The sequence below is a fragment of the Euprymna scolopes genome, chromosome 2, assembly GCF_053919585.1.
Source record: "Euprymna scolopes isolate OS-2025 chromosome 2, ASM5391958v1, whole genome shotgun sequence".
Taxonomy (NCBI): Eukaryota; Metazoa; Mollusca; class Cephalopoda; order Sepiida; family Sepiolidae; genus Euprymna; species Euprymna scolopes.
Genome location: NC_136483.1, coordinates 70,856,141 through 70,874,222, shown reverse-complemented (window position 1 = coordinate 70,874,222; position 18,082 = coordinate 70,856,141). Strand labels below are relative to the sequence as shown.

Here is an 18,082-nt window from a genome sequence, read left to right as displayed (position 1 = left end):
CAATATTTGGTGATTTCTTCCATCAAACATGCCAATTATGCTATATAATGTTCTTTATTGATGGTTTATCGTTTTTTAAGCTAATTAATGAAGAAAATATCTTGTATATCCCTAAATACAGAGGCCAAAATCTTACCTGCTAATGTTTGTATCTTTGGTCACCTTTCATTTGCTGACTTGTGCATTCATGCTTCATCCTCATCGCATTATTGATGTGTAACAAAGCAGTGTGCTGTTTGGTAACACAGCACATATGGGTGTGTGTGAGAAAATCAGCAGCAGCCTATGATAGTTGACTAGCGAAAATATTAGCAGCAGCAGCCGTCTTAGCAGATATGCAAATTAAGCAAGTGTGTATGTGCTTACATCATGGGAGGAAGAAGGAGAGAAAAATAAAAATCGAAAATACACCATGTGGTCAAAAGGAGAAGCACTGTATGACCGGGGAAGATGGATATGTGAAAACGAAGGCGAGAAAGTACTGGCTATGGTCGTCATCAGGTGACGGGGAGAGAGACTTTTAAAAAGCACATGTTATATGGCAGAGCATTGTAAAACACATGTGTTCAAAAATACTTTTGAAAGATAATGAAATGTGTTACTGTTGGAGGAATCATGAATAAATACTTTTTATTTCCATTTTATTTTACAAAGGAATCACCACTTATCAAGGCCCAGAGGCCACTCGAGGATAAGGGCTAAAGAGTGTACAGTGGTCAAAAGGGCAATATCATAGTAATCATTGGAAGTGTAAATTTGGCAAATTAGATTACTTAAGGGAAACGGCTCATCCAGAACTTGTTTACATTGGACTTGAAGACGGCCATACTGTAGCCAGCTGGAAAGCAGGTAAACGGAAGAGAGTTACACAGGTGTGCAGTTCTTAGAAAGAAGCTTTGTTTATGGAACTACGTTTAGGTTTAGGCATAGATAAAGAGTGGGGGAAATTATTGATAGTGTTTACAGTCAAACGAGTGTTTCTCATAAATGTTTGTCCAGGAGGGACCAGAGATTGGAGCTCAGACGAACACTTGCCATGAAAATAACGATAAAACAGAGAAGGCTCACAGCGTCTCTTCTGTGAGAAAGAAGTTGCAGGGAAGAGAAAAAGGTATCCCTCTCTAGGTTATGAAGTCTATTCTGAAGTTTGTCAAGGCAGGATAAAAGAATGCTGTCAGATCTGAGTGGTTGAAATGTAACAACACGGTTAAAGTGTAACGACCACATTACAGATGCAAGCAACTTCTTTTTGTTGCGTTGGAACCGTTGCAAACAACACTTTAAATCCTCAACATGCTTTTATCAATATATCTTTCTTACTGGCAGATATGTATGCAAAATGGTAATATCTATATCTTCGTTTGTCTATTACATAAAAAAGCAAGAAATAGAAATTCCACTTAACACAAGATAAATTATGAGCAATTAAGGTTTGAATAACTTTTATCATCAACAAAAGACTACATTGAATGTGCATGTTCAAAAAACGTTCATTTTCATGTGTCGTCACCTTTCACTATAATACAAAGTAAGTTTAGAGATCGTTATTTGGTGCTTTTAAGGCACTCCCTAATAAAATAATTTAACACAATTTTCCAAACAAACAATAAACCACTTCTTAGACTTAACAAGGAAAAGGTTTATTTAAAAAGGCATTAAACTCGAAGGAGGAAAAGAAGGAAGGAAGGTTCGGGACTTCACTGCTTACTAGGTAATTACAGCTGGTGGCTGTCGTCTGATACCTAGTAGGAGCAGAGGAGCGAAAGGTCTAGTCCCTTCGAAAGCTGGTGGAGTAAGAGAGAGTTTTTTCTTCTCAGGACCGGAAGCTGTCAGGTCCTTGGGGGTTAAAAATATTCATGCGCTACTCCTCTGATTGGCCAGTGTATGGCCAAATCACTCAATCAGGGAGGAATATGTGCAAGAAGAAAGAGGTCTATTTGCATCTGCTACATAAGGCGTTGGAATAAATGGAGATAAATAGGAAGAGTGTTCATAAAGAATACTTATTCCTTGTTTCTTTTTCTTGGTTGAGTAGCGGTGACAAAGAGAAGTGTTTGCCAGCTTTTAACAGTGAAAGCAGGGTGACTTCTCGCTTGACTGCACCTGTGCCCTGTTTTATTTGGTGTCTCATTTCCCTTCTCTTTCGTTTACAAAAATCCTGGGTTTTTATCTCTTCTTACTGGCCGTTGTTGGTTGTTAAATTTTATTTTTATCATGCTCTGCTCCCATTGGCTAATGAATTTTTATTATTTTTCTCTTTTTACCTGATGGGTGCGTCAAGCCTATGTGTAGTGACACATTTACACACTTTGTCCCTGACAGCTGACGAGTAAACATCCAGTTGGGAGTTTATTACTTTCTTTGTGAATCCCCACATATGCTCTTCTACTATCTCATTGAACTCCAATTTATAATTGGTCAAAACGAGTTTGTGGACTTTTTAAAATGTTTTTTTGGAAAAACAGTTTGGACAATCTAAGCATTCAACATTTGTATCTGTATGAGAACATTTAAATTCTAACCATTGTTTCTGATAGACCAAAGTCAAAATAGCATTTATTAAGCCATTGTTTTTCTGAACAGTATTTTCCCATCAGAAAGTTAGGCTGACAGGTTAATTTATAAGTCAATTTCTAAAAGCCGTCAAACACATGCCTGCATGTAAAATGGTCGTTAAGCTGATGACGATGATGATGATGATGATGATGAGGAGGAGGAGGAGGAGGAGGAGGAGGAGAAGAAGAAGAAGAAGAAGAAGAAGAAGAAGAAGAAAGAAAGAAACGGTTTAAATATTTTCATTCTTTTAAAACTTGCATCCTAACTTAACTTAAATAATATTATTTGTAAAGTGATAACCCAATCGGGCTTACGTTTTGACATGTGCCATTTGACAAAATATAAATTTTTTTATTAGTGGCTCCAATTATATATCAAGCTCAGAACTTCTTGCATTGCAAACAACACTTCGAATCGTGAACATATTTTATCAACTGTGAGAAAAACTGGTATATACTCTAACACACGTTTTTTACTGACAAATGTGTTACAGCACAAGAAATACTTGTCACCAATTAGTGTGCATTCTACAAAAAAGTAAACAGACTTTATCATTCTCTTTTATCCATTTCTTTCAAACAACTCACAGTCAAAATAAATATGAGTACTCAATTTCTCTTGGAGGAAACACCTTTCTTTCACGAGAACATTCTCAGATTCTTGGAACTCTCATTCTTTACAAACACTTTATTTCGCATTGTCTTAACAAAATTTCCAATAAAAATTATTTATTTTGTATGCATACATTTGTCAGTCTTCCTTTCTTTTCATAAGGTCCTATATTCCACAATGTTATTGAGCAATGGAGATAATGTTGCAAGTTCAATCATTTCAACTTTTAGCTTGGAAATACGAGTAAACATTAACGACTCTTTACAGATAGAAGTTTGAACATGAGTCAGATAGTTTTCTATGAGTACGTTTATGAACTCTACTCGTGCATTTATTGAGCAATGTGCATACGCTTCACTGAACACTATCTAGAAATCCACAAATTCATCCATTGAGGCCTTTATCACTAGGGACCAGAATTAGATTTTAAGGACATACTCATTTGCATTGGCTAGGGATGAAAAGTAATGGAACAAAGAGAGTTTAATTAGACAATTTGAATATTCCTGATAGCCTTTTGGGCCCCCAAATGGTGTCGAGTGGATTGTAACACAAACATATGTTTTCTCTGCAGAAAGATGTTGTGATCAGCTTTTAAGAAACTAATAAATGGAGATTTTGTTCAATGAAGAGTTGCTATACAAGTATCACATTTAGTGCACTGTTCCTTTCAGTAACTTAAAAATACTTAATCTGTTCTTTAACAGTAACTACCAAATATAATTTTATGTTATGTTATCGCCTTGTTTTAAATTGTAACTTTTGTTTCAACAGTTGTTGAAACAAAAGTTACAATTTAAAACAAGGCGATAACATTTTTGAAGCCCAAGCTGATTCAAGAATATTTATTTGTAACATTTTCACTATTGTTTGCAAATAAATATATTTGTAAAATAGTAAAGAAAAAGCCAAAATACAAAAAAAAAGTTTACATCATATTTCAATTCTAAACTGCTTAAAAAAATTAATTATAACTTTTTTTTAATAATTACTATCAAATAAATATTTTGGTAAAAAGTAATCAGAAAAAAAAAAAAACAGATTTGAAGCCAAATTTATAAAAAGGCCAAATACAATTTTTTGAAGGCCAAACTGGTTTTTTAAAAAAGGCCAAATTTCGCGTATTTGGCTTTAAAAGGCCAATTTGGCAACCTTGGAAGGAAGGGCGTAATCAATTATTTGGAGTTTACGTCATCGCTGCAACTTTCGTGAGAATACGTACAAAGCTTATGCAGTTGAAAATTAACTTCCGGAGATTCACTTCCGGATTCTGACTTCGAAAAATGCATTCTCTTTAAATTGAGTATTTATTTAAACGCAAGGTAGGTTATATGGTACTTTATTAAATCTTTTTTTAATCGAATTACTTAAGTAATAAAAAATATGTATTTAAAATAAGTAATTACAGTTCTTAAGTGAATTTTTTATTTGGAGAGAACCAAAAACTTATATAAACAAACAATTACGCAGTCATTTTAGGGTAATTTTATATAAACCCTTCCGTTTCCAACCGGACGATTTTATGATTTAGTTTTATTTCATTTTAACTTAAAAATTATCTTTTAAACACATGTTCTCCTTGCATTTTTTTTTTTTTAGTCGAAACATAATCGTTTTTTACGGCACAAAGTACGTGAGAAAATGCCAGCTTGGAGACTGGAATGACCACATTTTATTGGTACATTGAGTTACTTTTTGTTTATTTTCTTTAGTACCTTTTAAAAAGAAAGGTACTTATACTGAATCTGTCAATGCTGAAATAAAAAAATTTGTAGAAACTCAAAGGAAGGCGTTTCGTAAATATTTTGTACTTTAACCTAACAATTTAATATGAAAAAAAAAACAAAAAAAAACGGGCGCTGCCCATACCTAAAAATGCGTGTTTTCATTCCCCCCCCCCCCGACAATTATCATAGCTTACAGACTTAATAAGGTAAATGTAGATATCGGAATACCTTGGCCAAAAATCACCACTAAAAGAAATCGTCCGCGTCCATCAAACTTGAAGATCGAATCAAAAACTCGAAAACAAAATAAAACGAACTTTGTTTTTGGTGCTAATGCGGCGAATGCGCTTGATTTGCGCGATTTTAAAAATCGTATTTCCAAGTTTAATTAAAGTTTTATGATGTTTTATTATTCAATTGTAAGGTTAAAGTACAGAATAGGTACAAAACACCCTCCCCTCCCATGTTAAGAATGACTTTTTAAATAATAACGTTATTTCAGCACGGATCAATAAGTGCACTACTGCACTTGTGACTTGCACTTGCACTAGTACCAAAAATAGTTTTCATCTCATTAGTAATTAGATGATATACTTTAAATAAAATTTTTAAAAAAATAATAGTTTTCACCTAGTAAAAATAGTAAGCTTTCACGAGCGGTTTACAAAAATATTTTTGTTTTTCGTTCCTTTTTTTTAGGGGGTATTCAATTATAGAACTTTAGGGGCAGAATTTAATATGAGAAGGAAAACAAAACGGGCCCGGCAAACCCCAAAGTAAGTTCGACAACCCTAGAAGAGTCACATCAATATTTACACCGTCAAATCACGATATTACGAATTATTAAAGTTTTAAAACATAAAATAAAAAATATTTAATTGAAAAGATTAAATTATTTAAATATTTTTTTATTTTTTTTTTACGCACAGCAAACTTTCACGGTTTTTAAAAAATATGGTAATGTAACACGATGTAACTGTAATTTAATTTAATATTATCATCCTAACTTTTCTACCATTTCAAAGAAACTAGTTTTTTTGTTTTTTTTTTGTTTTTTTTTTTACAGCATACAAAAATAATGAAAATGCGAGACAAAAATCGTGTTTACATTATCAACGCTTTATAACAACGTTCGGGTTTGTATTACTGTACACATAGATTCGAAAAAGTTGTCAAAAAACAAATATATAACAAATAAATGTTATCAAAGGCAAGATAAGTTACTTTTCTACCAAACTGGATATATTTTTTGTTTTTATTCAATGTAACATATTTATTCAGCTCGAAAAACATGCAATGTTTACCGATGTATTGGACAATTCAAAATGGCGGCCGACTCTCTCTTAAACACGGTAAGTTCGGGAAAAGGTGTTATAAATAATAAACTAGACAAAATACTATTAAAAAAACACCGAATATATGTCAACCTATGTCACGGTAATATATAGTGAGCGAATTTCTAACAGTATTTTGTCTAGTTTATTATTTATAATACCTTTTCCCGAACTTACCGTGTTTAAGAGAGTCGGCCGCCATTTTGAATTTTCCAATACATCGGTAAACACTGCATGTTTTTCGAGCTGAATAAACATGTTAAATTGAATAAAAACAAGTGAATTATATTCAGTTTGGTAGAAAAGTAACTTATCTTGCCTTTGATAACATTTATTTGTTATATATTTGTTTTTTGACAACTTTTTCGAATCTATGTGTACAGTAATACAAATCCCTTTTTTTTTTTTATTATTCTTGGTAATATCATTATTTGAATTACAACAAAAAAAAAAAACAATTCTAAAAAATAATTATTTTTAAAAAGCTTTAAATGATATTAAATTCAAATATTACGTGATATAAAGTTTAAACAGATTTTTTTTATATAACAAGTTTCCAATAATAAAAATATTTCTGATAGAATATGACTACTAAGATAAGAGAAATTACAAAAGCAAAACCGACTAAAAAAATTTGTGTGGCTTTGATTATTTAAAATAACAGAGGTGATAATCAAAACTTGTGCTTTTTTTCAAAAAAGTATGGAGGCCTGTAAGCGATATCATGTTTAGATACATGTATCAACAGAACAGATAAAAATTAATTTTATCCTCTGTGTAGTTCGTTATTAAAAATCTATTTGTTTTATAAAAGGTAAATCTTAAATTATGTAACAAAAAAAATGAACTACATTTTTTTGTTTTTGAAAACTTCCTTGTCATTTCAAATGTCTACTAAAAATCACTCCGCGATGTGACAAGTCACTTTACTACGCGCATGCATGCATCATGTAAGAATAGCGTAAATGAAGGCGGTGAGATGGCACAAAATAGTGCGAGGGTTCAGGGGTTAGTACCGTTGCAAACGGTAAATTTGCGATGGGTTTGAATATCGGATTCGTTGTCAGCGACCCCAAAAACCTATAAAAAATCAGATTTTATTGGTCGTGTTCTGTTGTAGTTAAAGTAAACATTTAGCTGTATTTCCCCTGTTATTATTTTAGTAAGAACGAATTACTATTTCATCATCTTACTAAAATGAAATAAAATTATTAATTCTTTTATTTATTTAAAAAAAAATTTGAAAATGAAATAACACAACAAATAAGTAGTAAACAAGAATGATGTGATCTTGGCCTAAAGCCAAGGAATAAAAAAACTCCCAAAACTTTCAATCTTTTAATCAAATGAGAATTTGCTAAGAATTTTAAAGCCATGACTTTTTATTGGACACTTTAAAGGCTTTACCTATTTCATTTATTTTTTGTAAAAGTAATTTTGATCATTTGTTAATTTGTGACTCTTGAAAAGCTTTAAACTGTCGAATTGACCAAGAAGAAATTGGATTTTTTTTTTTTAATTTCTTTATTTGTTTCGAGTTTCCAATTCGATATTTAAGTTTGGTGGACACAGACAAGTTTTTTTAGCGATGATTTGGCCGGGGCATTCCGATATCGACATTTGCCCTCGTTATAAAATTCTAATTGCGTGACACGTTGGTAAAGAAATGGACAAGTAAGTCTGGTACCAATGGAGTAGAACAGTATAACGAGAAAGTGAACACCCTTAAGTCATTATTTATTTTATTTTTTTCAAGTTTTTTCTGTTAATATGATACTTAAGTCTGTAATTTATGATAATCGTCGGAAAAAAGTTTTAAAAAGGTGAAAAACACATTTTTAGGGGGTGGGCACTGTCGCACAAGGTTCACTTCCAAAAAAAAAAAAAATCTGTAAAAATTAAATTTAACGAGAAAATTCTATCTAAATAGCGCAGTCCATATTCCACATAAATACTGAAAGTAATTTTACATTCTAAACTATTTAAAGAACTTGTTAAATTTAAAATATCTTATTGTAATTATTTTCTATTAAGTTGTGCACCTGTGTTTTTATGATACAAAAGTCTCGATTATCGATTGGACACTAATCTACTAGCTTATCAAAAAAATTGCAAAAGAAAAAAATAATAAATATTTAAAAATTTGTAGGGAGTGCTTAGTTTCTAATATGAGGAGTCTCTTTTGTTTTCGCAATGTTTTTTCAGTTTCTGTAAGAAATCTTTCTAACCGTTTTTTGCTCCTTGAACAAAACAAGACCATTATGACAAAGACCTACCTTTAAAATTCAATAAAAATTTTATTGATCTTCGGTTGCAAAAAAGGAATGCCCATCTTTTGCCTCTGTTAACAACCTCTTAAGAACTGGAAACAGGTTCATTTTGTCTTCCGAGATAAGAGGGGTTTTTTTTACCATGGAAGGGGTAGATAAGATGCCTTCTGATGTAAAAGATCCAATATTCGCACTGACAGCATAGTGCAGGAGTCCATGAAAATGTTAGGGCGGTAATTCATACCAATAAAAGTCTCTCAACGGACTTAATGAAGATATGCCTATATTTAGGCATGGAATAAATTATTTCAAGTCTCTAGCAGATTTATGGTAATGTGCCTGATTATTGAGGCATAAGATAAACCGTCAAAGTTGGAGGTTCCATGCTTCCTGCGGGGGATGAATTTCAACGTCCTTGTTCGATTCAGCTGCTTGGTTTGACTGGAACGGATTCCACCCATCCGTCTAGTTCAAATTCTTTGCTGAAACTGAAAAGCAAACACATAATATACAAAAAGCCCATGAAAGCACGATGCTTTGCAGAGAATAAAATCAGCTAATACGATTGGTCCAAAACAATACAATGGGAGGCATGATGTAATTGTCAAATTTCTGACATTTCCACATATTTTAATTTTCAACATATATCTAATTCCATTTTCTGAGTATGCATATGCATGTACACAAATGCACAGATAGGTGCATTACCCATTCTCTCCTCACAAACCCTATACACTATAGTACCCATCTTTGAAGATATACGGGATAAAGTTTATTATTGTTATTACTCTTTATTTAAGCATTGCAATTTACATGTCTAACTTTGAGTTTTATTTCCAGCAATTAAATTATTAATTTCTGATTTCTCTAACGGACAAATTGAGCTTACAATTCAAAAACGACGCCTTTCCCTTATCTCTGTCATTTTATGGATGTATGTATGTGTCAAGGTATTTATAGGTATATATGTGTATATACGAGTGTGCGTAGGAGAGGAAGGGAAAGACGTATGAACAAACAGACGGACAGAGAAACATTATTTATCAAAATAGCCCAAAATCTAAGATGTTTTCACTGATATTATACTATGTTCGAACAAAAGTTGAAATAAATTAAGTAAATAAAATGAAAATAAAGAATGTTTTATGTTTACTTTTTTAAACAGGTAAATATATCAATTAATGATAGATATTAGAATCTACAGCAAGCGGTTAAAAAAAAATAAATGTGTGCATATTGGTGAGCGGGTGGGCATACATAAAATTCAGACAAACAAGGATGTTATCCTTTCACCCCATCTCATACCTAGAACCATAATAAGTTTGATTCCAATAGGAAGCATCAGCTTTTGGTCAGAAGTTTCCACTTATCTGTCTATATCTGTTCATCATTCTCCATGTGTATGTGTACGTACGTCTATAAACGTGTGTGTGCATATTCTGTATGTATGGTAATGTGCAGGTGAACATGCATGTATATTTACACATGCAAGTGTGTACATGCATGAGTGTCCAATTCAACATTTTATGAAAGACTTTATTTTGGATGAAAGCCACGCAAGTTGCTGATCATTTCAAGTCAAAAATATTGGAGTTGTCGTATTCAGATAGACCTTAACCTTATTGGTTATACATGTTCACCTTCTGCTGCTAGCCCTGCACTCTTCTTTCCATCATTCACACTAAAGATCAGCCAAAAATTATATGCTTTTGAAAGTTTTTTTTTTTTTTTTTTTTTTTTTTTTTTTTTTTTTTTTTTTTGAAACAAATAAGAAATAAATATAAAAGATATAAACATATCTTTTTCGTATTGATTTTTTTATCCATACATATTTATATACTCTATGACTGATTGGGATAATTTCCAAACATTCATATCAGATATATCTCTCCATGATCAAAAAGAATGTGTCCTCTATAGTATCAGACCTGACTGAATAGTTCGTTATAGATTGCTTCATACCCTCCAAGAAATTCTGTGACACGCCTCTCGTGGTGAGGTCAAACAACTGACCCCTGACCATCTTTGGACTTTTGCTTGTTATGTCTAGTTCTCTGAGAGGCTATCACATTAAATCCTGGAAGCGGGAAAACGAAAGCTGCATTCACCAGAAAGAAAAGCAGACAATTGAGTTCTATTCTACTAAAAATTAATTTCACAAAAATTACAAACTTTTTACAGATATGTACACTTCAGTTCTTAGCACAATTTTCAAGTCAGTTTTTAGCACATTTTTAAAGTCTTAAATCTCTTCTTCGTAGATGGCGGAATGGAGAAGGGGGGTCAGGCGTTGAGAGCTGGTTATTATCTTGAAATTCCATGCAAATCTGGTTAATTTTGAGCGGCATTGGCCTTATATATTCTGGGTCGGGTCGGGGTGGAAAATCCACTCGGCTAATCAGATCACAGTACGTATCTGGGGCTTTCTAATCTAAATTGCGTGTGTGCACTGCACCAATATTACCAGTTTTGTAATCTGGGACCAAAAATGATATCTGTTCCCATGACCTCAGAGGGTCAACGCCTGTTAATTTTCCTTGCCTAAAACTCAGAACACTTGGCCCGGTGCTCCTCAGGCCAGATGAATGTCATCGTCATTATTCTAACATTTCCTGTCGTCTATTTTTCAAATAACAAATATATTTCTGGCTTTAACAATAAAGCAAAATATATATCTATATCTTCTAATTCAAGTCTTTTTGATATCCACTGTCGTCAATTTTAGCATATTTACCCGGTCTTTCGCAGGTTCCCGGGGGGGGGGGGGAGGGTCTCAACCTCCCCAATGGGGAGCAAATTGCTCCCTCAAGTCGATCACGTTACAATTCTAGCAAAAGTCATTGTACGTAGAGATCACTATTTCCATTTGCTTCCAGCATAATAGATATGAAATTAAAGCCACCTTTAGAACTGCCGGAAACCATTGTAAAAGAATGCAAGAGATTCATATGCTTTGTATGTAAAGTTTAAAGTAGCTGAACAGTAGCTTGACTCCTATCAGTTTTGGTGAATAACAGAATTCTGAACAGAAGCGTATCCTCTATCCCTACCATTATCAATGAACCTGAGGTAATCTCATCAGCACTTAACAAAGCAAAACTTTTTGCTAAGAACTTTGCAGCAAATTCTACCCTCTGTGTTCAGGGTCGCCTACCTCTTTGTTTTCCTGCTGTGACTGAAAACACACTATGTAACATAAAAATGTTGTGTTGCGAGGATTCATATTGAAGAAAGACGGGAACATATATAACTATGATGAAGGGGAAAGGCAGAGAGACATTTATACATATACAGTTGTGTTCTGAGATGCTTGAGACATATATATATACTGAGGGTGATAGATGCACAGTTCTTATATTTCTTATAACACATAGAGAGAGGAGAAGGAGGAGGAGAGATACCTATTCTTGGAAGGGTTACACAAAGTTCGTTATAAGATGTTTAACACATTACCTTCGATTTGTGGAATGACGACACATAACAACAGTTTTACAAAGACACAAAGATGATGATTCTTTATTCATTGGACCAGTCGAATTCACGTGACTATGCACATTTTTTTCCAAACACACTTTTAACAACAAAGAATTCTCAACTAACCTATTTTTTTAACAATGTATTTTTAATTTGTATTGTTCATTCTTTTTAGCTGACATTTTTAATATTCAGTCTTGTAAAAGAATGAACAATCAATTCTTTTTTAAACAATATCTATTTTATAATAGAATTTAACAATAGACCTTTTTAACATTCCGATTTCTAATATTATATTTCTTAACCTTGCTTACAAGGTTCGAGTTTCAGCTTATCCTAATCTCATTTTCATTTATCTAATGTTCCTATTTACATGGAAAGGGGACAGTCCTTTTTCCTGTAACACAAATAGCTGTACATGATGGTATCAAGCTTATTAAAAACCTTGATTCTAGTAAAGCAACTGGCCCTGATGGCATTCCAGTCATAGTGCTTAAAAAGCTTCAACCAGAACTAGCTCCCATACTTATAAAGCTGTTTAAATGTTGTCTTAAAGAAATGTTTCCCAACATTTTGGAAAACTTCATAAGTATTTAAAAATTCTAGAAATCGGTCATCTCTTTCTCAGTACAAAGTCTTCTGTGCATCATCAGTAAGTTGCTGGAATCTATAATAAACATAATTAAGCACCTCAGCAAAAATAACCTGCTTAGTGACATACAGTATGGTTTCCATTCTGGGAGATCTACAGCTGATGTACTAACTGTTATAACACACAGGATTAATAAATCTCTCAATGGAGGCTTTCTCTAGAGCAATAGCTCTTGACATATTAAAGGCTTTTGATAGTGTGGCATAAAAGATCGCCAGGTATAGAATAGCTGAGAATGTCCTCTCAATTATTAAATCCTTTCTCTCTGATAGGCTTATAAGAGTAGTGGCTGATGGGCAGAAATCAGAAACTCCTTGTATTAATACTGGCGTCTGTCAGGGTTCCATCCTGGGCCCAACTGTCTTCCTGATCTTCATCAATGATCTCCCAAATCACATTCTTAGATCAATCATAAACATTTATGCAGACGACATCACAATCTATGGCAACACTTCAAAGGCCAACAATGACCAAAATCTTTCTGATTCTCTCTTTTCTGATCTTGAGAACGTGGTGCAATGGGGGGAAAAAGTTGGTTGGTTAATTTTAATGCATTGAAAACAAAGCTCCTCTCCTTTCATCACCATTCTAATCTGCATTATGCTCCAATTTAAATAAATGGCTTTCATCTTGGAAGCGCCATGTCTTGACAATCTTCTAGAACTGACCTTCACTCCTGATCTGAAATGGAACGCCAAGATCGCTGGAAAAATAGATCACTCTACCACTCCACTAGGTATCTGCCTGCCAATGCAATCCTCTATTTGTATAAGAGCCAGGTACTCCTTAAAATGGAGTACTGTTGCCACATCTGGGCAGGAGCTGCTCGGTGCGCCCTATCCTGCCTTGTTTAAAACTGACTTCAAAACCTTGTAGGTGATGCTCTTTTCTCTTCCCTGCAACCCCCTTTCCCATAGAAGAGATGTTGTGAACCTCTTTCTGCTCTATCACTATTTTCATGGCAAGTGCTCAACTGAGCTCCAATTTATGATCCCCCTTTTGCCAAACTTTCACAAAAAAAAAAACACTCAACTAGTTACAACCACTATGTGATTTCCTCCACTCTATCTTTTTTTTTTTTTTTTTTTTTTTTTTTTTTTTTTTTACAAGGTGGTTACCACTTATCAAGGCCCGGAAGTCACTCAGGGATAAGGGTTATTGTTAGTACAGTACGTTAGTGTGGATATTTAAAGTGTCTACTTAAGGGGGTGGTTTGTCAGGAATAATTATCTTGCCTTTAGTAACATTTATTTCTGACGTGTTTGTTTGTTGGCCCCCCCAACAAAGGAGTAATTAACTCCCGTTCTATCTGTGCCTAAATCTAAATGTAGATTCCATGAACAAAGCTTCTTTCCCAGAACTGCTGCTTTTGGGACACTGATCCGCAGGCCTGCTTCCCTACAACATAGTAGCCTTCAAATCCAATGTAAACAAGTTCCTGTTGAGCCATCCCCATAAATAATCAAATTCTATCCAATTGACACTTAGTGATATGTACACTATCACCTTACATTCATTAACACTTATCCTTGAGTGGCCTTCGGGCCTTGATAAGTGGTGATTCCAAAGTAAAAAAAAAAACAAAAAAAAACTTATTTTAAAGCATAGTTTTGTTTGAAATAAACTTGTTTACTCTGTTAAGTTGGAACAAAAAAAAATACCCACCTATAAGCCTTGCATGAGGAGCCTTGGTAATCACCCAAAAATCGAAAATTAAATAAAATACTAGTAGAAAAAAATATACAGTTCGGTTGAACATTACATTTTTGCACATTTGGTCATAGTTTTATTTTAATGCTTGAAAATAAGTTAAAACACAAACTTATTCAGATAGGTAGAAAAGTAACTTATCTTGCCTTTAGTAACATTTAATATGTACAATTTGCGAATGCGCGTTGCATCTAGATTTATTTACGTTAATTTTTACAAAATTCTTGCTATTTCAGCCTGTCTTGTGTTCGTTCAGCTTTTTTGTATGAAACTGAATGGGGAAGCAAATAAAATCGGCACTGTTCCCGGCCGGGGAACGTCCAGAAGCAATCAGCTATTCAATTTGGACAATCCCCTTTTTATGGGGAGCTGAATAGAATTAGCGGAGTTAACTTTTATTGCGGGCACGTGTCAATTCTGTTTTTAATACTTAAATAAATTCAGTTTTATTACTCTTTCTTGCTGGCCGAGCGGGTAACAAGTCAGGTTTTTTGCATACTTTCTTTTCCACGTTCGCTTGATCCTAACTACTTACCAAAACTGTTTTTTTTTTGTTTTTTTTTTTTTTTAAACCAAACACACAAACACCCGGGCAACGGTTTTTTTTTAAAGAAGTTTTAACATTGTTTTCTTTTTATTTAATTATATTTAAACAGGGTTATTACTTCGCTTATTCTTTTGTTTGGACTCCCCCCCCCCTCAACACGCACACATCTAAACACCCGGGCAACGCCGTGTACCCCCGCTAGTCTATAATATAAATCTCACCTGTCTGTTTAAATGTATGTCTGCCTAAAACTTTCGTCAGAGCCGACAGATTTTCACGAGATTGGTATCATTTTGAAGCTTGACCCTTCAGACGACAAATATCCAAAAAAGATTATCCAAAAACATTAATTCTTTCACCCTCAACTGGGCCCTTTTCTACAGGGAGAGGTCGCTTTTTTCGCCAATATTTTCGAAAGTCATCCCCTTTTTTCGATTGTCTAGCCTTAATTTAAACCTATGTCACTTCCAGTTTTTCGGTAGCCGCAACAACAAAGACATCATTTTTTTTTTCTTTTCACATTCTTTTCCTTTTTTGCGGTACAGGTTCGAGGCTGCCTGCTGACTACCATTTTTTTTTTTTATCCTTTTGTGATATATCTGTTTTAATAATTTGCTAAGCATGAATTTGAATATCATTTAGTTTTCTTTAATTTGAATTCCATTCAATCAAACCTTTTTATTTACTCTCAGCTATAAAAAAAAAAATGGGTGGAGGGCAGCTTTTTTGTGTAAGCCTCTTTATATACAAAACTTACTCTGATAAATTAAATCTGCTAAGATGCATTTCGATTTAGAAAGCAAGTCGACTGTTTTACTTTAAATTACTTTGAAATAAGAAATCCAACTTGCAAAAAATTTCTTTAAAAAGAAAAACAATTTACACAATTTATATCTATGATCTTTTTAGTTTCTTAGAAAACAATTCAGCTGTTTTAATCCCTTTGTGAAATTCTATTGACTTTAAATGTATTTTCCTATTCCTCATTTATTAAAATAATTGTAACTTAATAAGGCTTGCATTGATTTTTTTTTTTTTTTTTTTTATGTTGCCAAGTTGAGATGTCATGAAGAGTATTAATAGCCCACCCATACCATTGAAAGCCTAGTTTATCCAGAAATGTATAGTTTTTAAATAATCTATATATCTATAAAAGTGAACATGTCTCTGTGTGTGTGTACATTTCCCTATGCAATAACTCTGTCAATTTTTAGTCTATAGACTCCAAATTTGATATACAGGGTACTGAGATTTGGGAAAATATTTGTGATCCATTTTCGGCCAGAAATTTGGCTGTAAAGGGGTCAAAGTTCAACGATTTGACCTTTGAGAACTCTACTAAACACCTGACAATTTTGGGTCTAAACACTTGAAATTTTAGATATAGGTTCCTTGGACATGGATCTAACTTAATAACTTGATTTGAGTCCAAAATAATAAATGTTAAGGGGCCATAATAGAGGTCAAAGCTTAAAAAAATTGACCGCCTTTTTTTTTTTTTTTCTCAACATACACCTCCAAATACCCGGGCAATGCTGGGCTGAAATGCTAGTTATTTATATATTCAAGATTTTCTCAATATGATTTGATTTGAAGAGAAGCAAGGAGTCATATCAAAATATGTGGAAAAATGCCTTCTACTCATTCTAGTTGAAACATTAGGAAAAAGACAAAAACATGAGAAAAATTAGTTAAAAGCAAAATAGGCTATCCCAAATCAACATGTGATATGCCAGACTGATTGCTATTTGGGTCTGACTATGTTTAAAGAGGGTTTCTAATTCTATTTACTAGTGTTGGGACGATTCCTAATTTTTATACGATTCCGAAATAGGGAAATATTGTTTTGAAATATACCAGGTAGTTTTATACTTATGGTCGGTAGTTCCCAAATATGTTCCCTAACTTTGGAAGAGATATTTTATGTCTACACCGTCGTGTTTTGGTTTAAATAAAATTATTATATAGTAAACTAAACGGAAAAATTAGCAAAATTTATTTTAGAGAAAATTTATTTTACTTAATTGGAATACAGAAAAAAAAACTCCAAGAAAATAGAATTTATCCTTCAGAGCAAAAACAAATAAAATAGAATTTATATAACAGAACAAAAACAAGAAAACTAGAGAATAAATACACACGATTCATTATTTTGGTCCTCATAATTAACAGATTTAATGAATTAAATAAAAAAAATATAGCGGAAGAGAAAGAAAATATATACTAATTAAATATAAAAAAGATAAATATTTAATTTAATAATTTATAAATGAACGTGCGTAATGAAAAAAAAAACAATATACCACGTGACATGGCGCCGTAGATACAAAATAACCTTTCCAAAGTTAACGACCATATATGAGAAATACCATTAATCGAAAGTTTTTGTGTTTTATACCAAAAGGTAGGTATAGCGAAAAGTTACAATTAAAGGAATTTCAAAAACGATTTTTTGTTTGGCTATTGATAGTTGTATTTGTGACGGCAGTTCTTCAGACCTCCATAATTCACAAGGAGTAGTTAACACCTATTATTTTTTCTTACTTTTTCATTGCTTTTACACGTTGTTTCTAACGTGAATAATAAGTTTAGCCAAACTAATTTTGAAATAGGGTATATCAAAGGAACACATATAAAAATGATACCACTATAAAAAACAAATGAAATACTAGATAAGATTGAGCAAACATAATTACCAAAATTACAGAAAAAGATTAAAAAAAAAAAAAAATGGTGAAGTTTGTTGAGTGAAATGAATTATTGAAAGAAAATTAATTGAACTAATAGAAATGTTAAATAAAAAAATGTCACATTTCAATATTTTTTTAATAATTAAATTCTCAGGGTTGTCGAAATTAAAAATTAAGTGATTTTTTTTATTAGACTTCTTTCGAAGCTTGTTACCTTGAAAAATACATTTAAAACCCTGTTTTTTTTTAAATAAATTGAAAAATAAACGCAATTAAAAAAAATTTAATTGATAATTGAAACTTTAAAAACATATTAAACATTGAAAAATTACTTATCTCACAAATTAACGTCCAATAAAGTAGATCCAGTCTTCATACAGGAATTCGGTTATAATAAATATCTTTCCCAAACTTAAAAATTAAATCTTTTTTTTTTGGGGGGGGGGGGAGTGCTTTTAAATCGCCGGGGAGTGCCGCCTAAAATTTTAAAGAAGTAAATTTTAGGAGTTT

At 32.8% G+C, this 18,082-nt stretch overlaps 1 protein-coding gene across 1 annotated transcript in view; it reads left to right on the top strand.

The window, feature by feature from the left end:
• The first annotated feature begins 4,350 nt into the window (after positions 1–4,350).
• Positions 4,351–18,082, top strand: part of LOC145292165 (vacuolar protein sorting-associated protein 37B-like) — a 35,514-nt gene continuing 21,782 nt past the window's right edge. Inside the window, exon 1 of the mRNA XM_080138353.1 lies at positions 4,351–4,490. The gene's annotated coding sequence lies outside the window, so the exon portion shown is untranslated. The remainder of the gene's footprint in view (positions 4,491–18,082) is intronic.